Genomic DNA, 10,181 nt, shown 5'->3' on the forward strand with positions numbered 1-10,181 from the left:
ATAAATTTGCTACTATTTATAGTTTTCTCCTATTTATAGTTTTATTCATCTAACATTATTGAAGATGAAAAATCCATGAAGGGCAAGACATATTATTTGGCAAAACTGGTCAGTTAAATTGACTAGTACATTCTAGTACTTTAGCAAAGAAGCTGTCATTTTTATTCCCTCCCCAGGATTTGAACAATGAAAAAAAAATGTCTTGACTTTTCCAAAAAGTGAGTAAGACTGCTCATATTGAAATAATTAGAAGATAGTGAAAAGAAAGTTTAGGGTGCATAATATGTTTAATTTTTAACCTTTCTCACAAAAAACTTCCAAGAAAGTTAACACACATTTGTTATAGATATTTATATCAAAGAGCCCACTGTAGGTGCCTGACACCTATAATGTGTAACTCAGGAGGATGAGATCTGTGATTGAGATTGGAGCCAGCCTGGAAAAGCAATAATTGCATGGATGATGCCTCCTACTATTATATCCTGTCTTTTCCTCCAATCCTCAAAGTGAAGCTGTCTCCCCACATGACCATCCTTCTGATTTATTGACATCATCGTTTTGATTTATGGTTTTCTCCAACAGCATGACATGTGCATGGAGGCAGGCCATTCACATCTGTATTCACATCTGTCTCTCTAGTTGCCTACAATAGTGCCTGGTCCTCAGTGCTTAGTAGTCTTGTGGGGAGATGAGCCTGTTCTGCTCATGAAATCTCAAAGTTCAATCAGGAAAGCTCATCAAGCTATGGTCTTATGGTAAATCGTCATTTCTTCTAAATATTATGTTTCCTCCCTGTGTATCTAAGTCCACCTAAGGGTGAGATCAGTGCCTGACACCTATCAGTTATGATAGCAAAGGTAGCTATGACATCATAGAAGCTTATTGTGAAGGTTCAGGAAGACCTGATAACTGAAGCACCCAAATTGGTAGGTTCCCACATCCTGGAATACATTCCACATATCTGCAATCAAACCATCATTCATTCTCTGCTGGGCTCAGACTCATCATATGTTTCCCTTCTCTATTTAAAATAACGAAAAATGTGTTTTTGATATGTTATTGAATTATCGAATTGTGCCTCCAACCAAAAAAATAATTCCATTAGTGGAATGTAAATATAAGGCATGGATAAAAACAATCATAAAAACTCCTAGGGAAAAGATCAAAAGTTGGCAGCTACTACAAAAGTTGTTTCTTAATCCCAGCATTGGTGTATCACACCATAATCCTAGTGTAATGTAAACTAATGAAACTTTTCTTTTTGTACCAGTCCAGGGGCTTGAACTCGTGGCCTGGGCACTGAGATCATTTGATGAAGGCTAGCACTTTAGTACTTGAGTCACAGCCACACATCTAGTATATTTGGTAGTGTAGTGGAGATAAGAATTTCACAGACTTTTCTACCTATGTTGGCTTCAAACTGTGATCCTCGATGTCAGCCTCTTGAGTAGGATTACAGGCATGAGCCACCAGTCCCCAGCTAAAAGTTATTTTTGTAAGATATAAAAGTTTACTTATACTGGGGAAGAGAGGGGGAGGGCGACAGCGGTAAGGGAGGGCGGGGCGAGGGCAGAACCTGAGTGTTCCACACACCCCGCACCAGCGCCTCGTGGCACGCCCCTCTCTCCTCCCACGGCTGGGAGGGCTGCAGTCCTCTTGGTCCTCGCGGTCCTCAGCGGCCTGTGCAGCAGCAGCGGCAGCAGCAGGGAGCCAAAGCGGCCCACCTACCCTGCAACCCAGGCCTGGCCGGCGCAACACCAGGTGATGGAGTAGCTGGCCGCCATTGTAGCAGAGTAGCACTGAATGAGCCAACCCTACTGTCCCAGAGGAGCCCACTCCCGTGCCGCATCCATCAGGCCCGCCGGCTCAATGAGTGAACAGAGTATCTGTCAGGGAAGAGCTGCTGCATTGGTTTGTGATGATGCCAATAAAAGTGGGTGCCAGCTGTGGTTCAACTGGGTTCAGCAGAACTCATATCTATCACCATACAGGCAACAACACATTCAGAGTGCTGGGCAGGAAGATCCAGGATCATCAGTTGGTGATCAGCTGTGCCATCCCCAAAGGATTAAAGTATAATCAAGCAACACAGACCTTCCACCAGTGGCAAGATGCCAGGCAGGTGTACAGTCTTAACTATGGCAGGAAAGAGGATGCTAATGTCTTCGCAAGTGGAATGATGCATGCCTTAGAAGTGCTGAATTCACAGGAGGCAGGACCAAAATTGCCTAGATAAAATTCACAACTGCCTGATCAAGTTCAAAATGGCCCATCCCAAGAAGAGTTGGACATCCAAAGAAGACAACTGCAAGAACAGAAACGTCAGAAGGAGCTGGAGAGGGATAGGCTGGAGAGAGAAAGAATGGAGAGGGAAAAGACCAGAGAGAGAAAGGTAGAGAGAGAGAGGCTGGATAGAGGTTGGAAAGAGAGAGGTGGAGCAGCTGGAGCGGGAGCAGATGGAGCAGCTGGAGCAAGTGGAATGGGATCAAGAGAGCAGACTGCTGAGTACTGCCACCTCTGTCTTTGTGGAGACCCCTGTAAACTCTGATCTGGGAGACCCCTCTGCTTCTGAGCCAGGCTTTCAGGAAGCCTCTCAGCTGTCGGAGGCTCCAGCCCCGCAGGGTGTTATCTTGGGACCACCTGCGCCTCCATCTCCTCCAACACTCCCACCAGGTCCAGCCCAGGCCTCTGTATTCTCTCCTCCCCCAGAATCTCCTCCTTCACCCCCACTGCTATCCTCTGGCCCTCCTCCCCCACGCCCTCTTCCTAATCAAGCCCCTCTCCTGTACCACCTCCTGCCCCTCCCTTCCTGCATCCGGATTTTTTTCAGGATCCTTTTCAGAAGACAATCGTCCTTTAACTGGACTTGCAGCTGCGATTGCTGGAGCCAAGCTTAGGAAATTGTCACGGGTGGAAGATGCCTCTTTGCCCGGTGTTCACAGATTTGAACTCCGTGTCAGCTAAAACAGTCATGGGTGGTGGAAATGGACCTGTTCCCTTGGCAGGTAGCAGCTCAATGGAGGAAATGAGTCTCCTGATGGCCAGAAGGAGGAGAATGGCCAAAAAGGGATCAACAATAGAAGCAAAAAATGAAGAATCAGAACCTGTAACTTCTAAGGTCTCATCAACAAGTACACCTGAACCAACCAGGAAACCTTGGGAAAGAACAAATACAATGAATGGCAGCAAGTCACCCTTCATCTCCAGATGAGATTCTCCAAGGAAAAATCAGATTGTTTTTGACAACAGGTCCTATGAGCCATTATAAGTCCACACCCTTGTCCCAGCCCACTGCCGACTGGGACCAGACAGAAAGCCTTGACCGTGACAGACTGAAGCAGGATATTTTAGATGAGATGAGAAAAGAACTAACCAAGCTGAAAGAGGAGTTCGTTGATGCAATCAGGCAGGAGCTGAGCAAGTCAAATACTGCATAGAGAAGCAAACTAAGCAGAGATAAGACTTGAATCTGGAGAAAAACAAAAATTCCTACAAACAACTGTCAACATCACCCCTACAGTTACGAGCTATCAGAAGAAAGTGGAAAAGGAGTCAAGGGAAAATCCCCATCCTCTGAAACCTTCTTAAGTTGTGACTCTGGCGATCATCTGTTTTCATCTCCGTTTGCTGCTGCTTTGACCTTTACTGCAGGATGAAAAGAGAGTTATGTATGAGTTTCCATAACATTTATGCAGAAAATATAAACCCATCAGGCAAGATCGCCATGCATTGAGATATTTTCATGTTGAAATAAAACCACACATTTCTCACAACCCACTGCTAAAATAAAGAGTAGACAGGCTCATGAAGTTCTCACTGCCTTCCACATCCTCCCCTCTTTGAGTGCTGAGGAACTGAGCAAGCTCTGCTTTTGTATTTCATGTGTCTCTCTCAGGTTTGTATTCCTATCGTATTTGGTATTCCATGACTAATTGAGATCAGCGCTACGTAGGTTTAGATCTTAAGATGAGGAACAAATAGAATTGTACATGTTTTCAAAGGGTGACATTTACAAGAAAGTGTCTGTAGATGACCAGGTCCGTCGTGAGGGATTGTAGAGTGATAGGAAGTCCAAGTCAGCCTTTAGTGGTTAATTAGAGAAGAGAGCATTAAGGACTTTCTTCAATTTTCAGCCTCCTGAATCTGGCATAGCTCTTCTCTCCAATTAACTTCCCCACAAAAGCCAAACGTTATGGTTAGTCCCATGTATGCACTGAGAGAGCATCTGAAATTCAATTTCTACTCCCAGGACAAGCAAAAATGAAAAAAATAATAAAAATAAAAGGAGGTGGAAGCAAGCACATATTAAAGTTTTAAAATGACCCAAATGTTGCTGGTCATGTGTGTAATCCTTACTATACAAGAGGCTGACATCTGAGGATTGCAGTGTCAAGTCAGCCAGGGGAGGAACCTGCTTGAGACTCTTATCTCCAGTTACACAGCACAAAACCTTGAGCTGTGGCAGAGGTGTTAAAAACACGAGCATTGATTGTGAAAGCTAAGATATAGGTCCCAGGGTCAGAGGTGAAGCCGCAGGACCAATGAAATTTTAAACGGAGAGTGGATGGAGAGAGGATGAAATCTGAGGAGCATGGGTCAAAGTTAGCCCATACAAGAAAGTCCATAAGGCTTTCTCTCTGTGTGCATCTGTGTGCTATCCTATGGCTTGAGAATGTTTTGTTCAAGGATAGAGCTCCACCACCCCCAACTTTTCATTGATTAATTGGAGCTAAAAGTCTCATGGACTTTCCTGCCCTGGGTGGATTTGAACCATGATCTTCAGATTTCAAGCAACTGATTCATTTGGGGCTTTTCATAATGCTCATCTCTTATTAACGACCAAGAATTTAAAAAAAATGGAGTTGAACTGTGACTTAAATGGCAAACTGGGCAATCACTTTTTAGGACAGCACCTAGGGCCTTAGTTCAAGCACCAAGACAAAACAAGTACATCTACAAGCTTTCCTTTGGCTCATTTGGTAAGCCACTAGTCTTGAAGGAAAACCTCTGGCATTGTATCCAATCTCTGATTTGTAGCCCCATGACTAGCACATATACAATACAAAATTTTAAAAAATTCAAAAAAAAATTTTAAGTGGAAAAAAGAATATATTAACATTTTAAAATGAGCAATGGTTTTGTGGTTCATGTGTATAATTGGAGCACCTCAGGAATCTGAAATCTGAGGATCAGTTTGTAGCCAGACTACACAGAAAAGTACATTAGAATCTTATGTCCATAAGCCAGAAAAAAAGCTAAAAGCTGAGCTGTGGAAGTTGTAAAACATCATCCTTGAGCCAAAAAGCTAAGAAACACAAGGACACTTGTGGTTCTGTCTTGTAATCCTAGCTACTCAGGAGGCTGAGGTATGAAGATCACGGTTCAAAGCCTTCCTGGGAAGGAAAGTTCATGAGACTCATGTCCAATTAACCACCAGAAAACCTTAAGTGACACTGTGGATGAAGAACTCGAGCATTCACCTTAAGCTGAAGAGCTCAAAGACAGCACTCAGGCCAAGAGTTCAAACCCTACCCTCTGTAAAAATAGGTAAGAAACAGCAATGAGGCCCAGAGATTCGGTCTACTGACCTCAGTAAAAAAGCATTGAGGTTGAAGGGAAGAGCTGGTTAAAAATATTAAAATAAGACAGAGGCTGGTTGCTTATGCCTGTAAATCCTAGCTACCCAGGAGGCTGAAATCTAAGGGCTGCAGTTCAAAGCCAGACCTACCAAATGTCCATGAGACTTGTGCATGTAATTACCAGTATGAGGAATTGAACTTGCCCTGTTTTACTCAAGGCTAGAGTCCTACCACTCCAGTTTTTTGGTGATTAATTGGAGATAAGAATCTCAGAATCCGGCTAGGAAGTTGGCTCAGTGGTTGAGTGCTTGCCTTTCATGCATGAGACCCTGGATTTGTTTCCTCAGAACCACATATACAAAAAAAGCCGGAAATGGTGTTGCAGCTCAATTGATAGAGTGCTAACCTTAAGCTGGAATGCTGAGGGACAACGCCTAGGCCTAGAGTTCAGGCCCCACAATCAATGGAAAATAAAAGAACCTCAGACTTTGCTGCTCAGACTGGCTTCAAACCAAGAGCATCAGATTTCAACTTCCTTAGTTGTGCTGGGCTTTGCCTGAGACTTTTCAAAAAGAAAGAAGCTGGAAGTTGCGCTGTGACTCAGTTGGCAGAACTGAGCAAAATCTCTGAGGCAGTGGCCAGTCTCTAGATTGAGAAAAAAAAAAAACATAAAAACTTTTAAAAATAAATAACACTATGTAATACAAAAAAATGTTAATATGATGCAAAGGAAAACTGTTTCTTTTAAATGCAGCAAACAAGAACACACTACAAAATTTCAAAATAACATACTGAAAGTAAAGGGAAAGGAAAATTTTTAAAATTCATGAAAATATTAAATCTAAACTGGCATGACCAAAATCTAATGTTATCAGAAACTTACTTTTCTCTCACTTGTAATTGCTTACAAGCAATTGTCCCTCCAGTTTCAGCACTAGTATGGTGATTTGGAAATGACCTTTCTATGCAGCCTTGTCTGAATCGGGATCTTCCTTCTTTAGCCTCGAGTTAAACTACAGCCACTACCCTCATTTTAATTCACAAATCCTTTAAAACTCAAACTCAATATTCAAATGATGGATCATATGTAAAAGTATGAATAAACATCAGAGATCCACCAGAGATCCTCTGAGGAATACAATCATAACAGTAGAAGAGCACTGACCACTCAAGGCAGGTAACAGAAGGAAGATTTAGCATTTCTTTTTTTGGATGTGCAGGGGGTTGAAAACAGGGCCTTATGATTGCTAGGAAGGAATACAATTCAGTGATATTAATTATATCCACACTACTTTGTAACCATTACCTCTGTTCGTGAACTTTCTTTTCAATACTGATGGAATCCACACTATCATTGAGTATTAATCACCCCCAATGACCTGCCCCAGAAACTTTTAATCTTCCATTTTTCTCTTATGAAATGGTTTAGTCAATATATTTCACATAATAGATTTTTTTTGTGTCCATCCATGACAGATATATATTAATTGCAGCCTTTTGTGGATGAGTCATCATTTATGCATACCTCACGTTTTATAAACCTATTCATCTGATAGACACTCCAGGTGTTTACAACTCCTGACTATTGTAAACATTGCTGATATTATCGTTGGCATGTGAGCTATTGGTTTTTGTTTTCAGTTCTTTTGGGTATACAACGAGCAACGGAATTGCTGGGTCATGTGGTAATGCTATGCTATGTTAGAAGAATGTGTCAAATTCTAACATAATTGCTATATCACTTTCATCACCACAGAAATGTACAAATGGTCAATAAAATGTACAAAAGTATTTCAAATCTTCTACAGCTGTGCCCTAAAGGATCTTTTTTTTTTTTTTACTTTTTACTTGGTTTTATTTAGGCCATGCAGGTCTTGAACTATGTAGCATTGTCTAGAGCTGAAGTGAGAACAATACCAAATGCCACTGACCCAGCCTCCAAAAACATTTATTCTGGTAGTCATTTTTTCTAGAGATAAATTTTAGTGATTATATGCATGTTAACTCTTTTAAAATAAGGTTTTGAATTTTAAAATGACATATAATTATAATGACTCTGTGTACCATCTTTATTATAAGAAAAAATATATATACTAAAACTATAAAAAGACAAAAAGGGTTTGAACTATCTGAGTTAGATGTCAGCTTCCCAGCAGAAAAATACATTACAATCACAGTCTGATAAAGACCCAAGCGAAATAACACAATAAGAGCTCATCTAAAGTAAAATGAAGACCAAGGACTGGGACAGGAGTACAGCACTTGCTTGCCAAGCAACCTCTGAATCAAAACCCCAGTACTGCGAAGGGATAAAAAAATATTAACACTTAAAAAAAGGTGCATATTATAGTATGATGGATGACATGGAGGTACACACCTGTACCTAGGCAGTAGAATTATGAAGTTAAGAACAGTCTTGGCTTCATAATGAGACTCATCTTGAATAACATAGAATAAAATAAATCAAACTACATTCTTAAAGACTAAGGTGTAGTTTAAATATAATTCAAATCGTTTTGCATGTGCAAGGAACTGATATAATGCACAAAAATTATATGCTTTAATAACTACAATGTCAGTTTATCAGTGCAGTACAAGGTGCCCCTTGTCTGGAATCCATCCTAAGACAGTTGGTGCACCTGTCTTCTGGAATGGACTGAGGGCATTGCTGGGCAAACAATATTTTGCTCCATTCTTGGGTCCCACTTACAAATCTTTTTTTAGTAGACCCCCTACAAATCTCTCCCATCCCAGTAACAGCCTCCTGGCTTTCAAGTGAGGTTATCTTTGATATCTCTTAGGGCTCTCCACTCTTGGCTGGATCTGCTCTGTTCCTAGGCCCAAATTCAGCAGCTTGTTCTGAGAAGAGTGGTAGCTATTTTGCTAGCCAACTCTGTCCTCTGCTGTCTCCTCCTCAAATTAGTCTTTGGTATCAGTATGAATCTGCTCAGATGGTAGAGCCAACCTGGGCTGGTTTTGAATCCTGATCCTCAGATCTCAGTCTCCCTTGCACCTGGCATCATTTCTTCCTTCGAGGAATATTTCAGAGGGATAGAATAGCACAGCACCACATACATTTTTTAGGAATTGCCCCGGGGTGAGCCAGATGCTCAGAATCAAACCACTGACCTTGATATTGCCTTTGGTGTCCAATAGGATGTTGTTGGACTTAAGGTCGCGTGTGATTCTGTTTTGGTTTAGGTGGTGAACAACACTTACAATTTGTATGATGAGCCTCCTGGTTTAATCCTCATATTGATGGGAGGATTTTCAGATCCACCCCAAGAGGTATCCCCTAATGGCCAGTTCCATGATAAGACATATATACTCTTCCTTCTCCATCACTTAGTACAACCTAATGATGTGTTTGTGCCATACCATCTTAAAAATGTTCACCTCATTATTTATCCAATGATGAGGACTCTCACTTCTAGAGTATTTTAAATGCCACATCCTTGTCTGTGAGTTGGGGATGTGCCAGCTTCACTTGTCCATAGGTACCTTTGTGGATGAGCTCTTTCATCTGGTATTGTTCGGTGATCTCTTCCTTCAAGTAGCTTGAGCTTGATTCTTTGTGTTCTTCCATCCTTCTGCTATTATAGCAGGTAGCAACCCTACCTAAAATAAACTAAATAAAATATTGGAAAACCCAGAAAAAGTAAAAAGAAATACCAAAATCCAAACAACAACCAGTCTCCACAACCAAAACAATTAGCTTTGAGTCAGTCCAGCGGGTCCTCAAGCAAGATCTCCCAGATCTGTTAATTGACATAGGTTGGAACACGGTGGCTTCCTATATATCCTGCATGGCCTCACACCTTGGAGTAATCACAACCAGGCATAGTGATATCATGGAGGAAATGGACCAATCAGACTCTGGGCCAGTGAGGTCCGAGAAATAGTGGACCAATCACAGCCTGCCAAAATTGACACTCTAGCTCTTAGGCCTCAAAGACTGTTACTAAGGACTCCAGGTGGGTTTGAAGTTGCTCTGGTCTTTATCATGGCATTTCTGAAACCACTAGGACAGTGATCAAAATCCTCTGATTTTCTAGAGGACTACTGCATATTATAAATTGCTTCAGTGGAGACACTAGCTAATAGCCTCCATTCTTGATGGCCACCTTATCCTATGTATTGTTCCAGCAATGGCCCTGCACAAGGCCTCCCTACTTCTCAAGGACACCTGTGTCCTACAACTTCCTCCTGAGAGACAAGTTCCAGGCTGGATTTGAGCCACAATCCTCACAATTCACCTTCCTGAGTAGTTAGGATTATAGGCCTTAGCCATCGGTAGGTACTTAGCTCATCTCTTACATTTGGAAGAAGTATATTTGTTAGAAACGTGGGTTTTTCGATATGTCCTTTTAGCACTTTAAAGTTGTTTCCCTTGCTGACCAATAGTTAACCTATTTTCTCATGAGAAAGTTGTCATAATAACATTGAAGATCACTTGGGTGTAATGAGTTGTCTCTGTGCTTTGGGAGGTTTTCTGTCTTTATTTAATTAAAATGTGTCTTAGTGTGGACCTGGGTAATTATGTTAATTGACTTTTTGAGCTGCTAGATTCCTGCATAGAAGGGTTCATGCTTTCAATCAAAA

General features: G+C 41.5%; 1 pseudogene; it reads left to right on the plus strand.

Annotated features, from left to right (window-relative positions):
• Positions 1–1,869: 1,869 nt before the first annotated feature.
• Positions 1,870–3,578, plus strand: LOC122127432 (annotated as a pseudogene).
• The last annotated feature ends 6,603 nt before the right edge of the window (positions 3,579–10,181 follow it).

This window comes from Dipodomys spectabilis, unplaced genomic scaffold, assembly GCF_019054845.1.
Source record: "Dipodomys spectabilis isolate Male_0828 unplaced genomic scaffold, ASM1905484v1 ptg000301l, whole genome shotgun sequence".
In the NCBI taxonomy this organism is placed as follows: Eukaryota; Metazoa; Chordata; class Mammalia; order Rodentia; family Heteromyidae; genus Dipodomys; species Dipodomys spectabilis.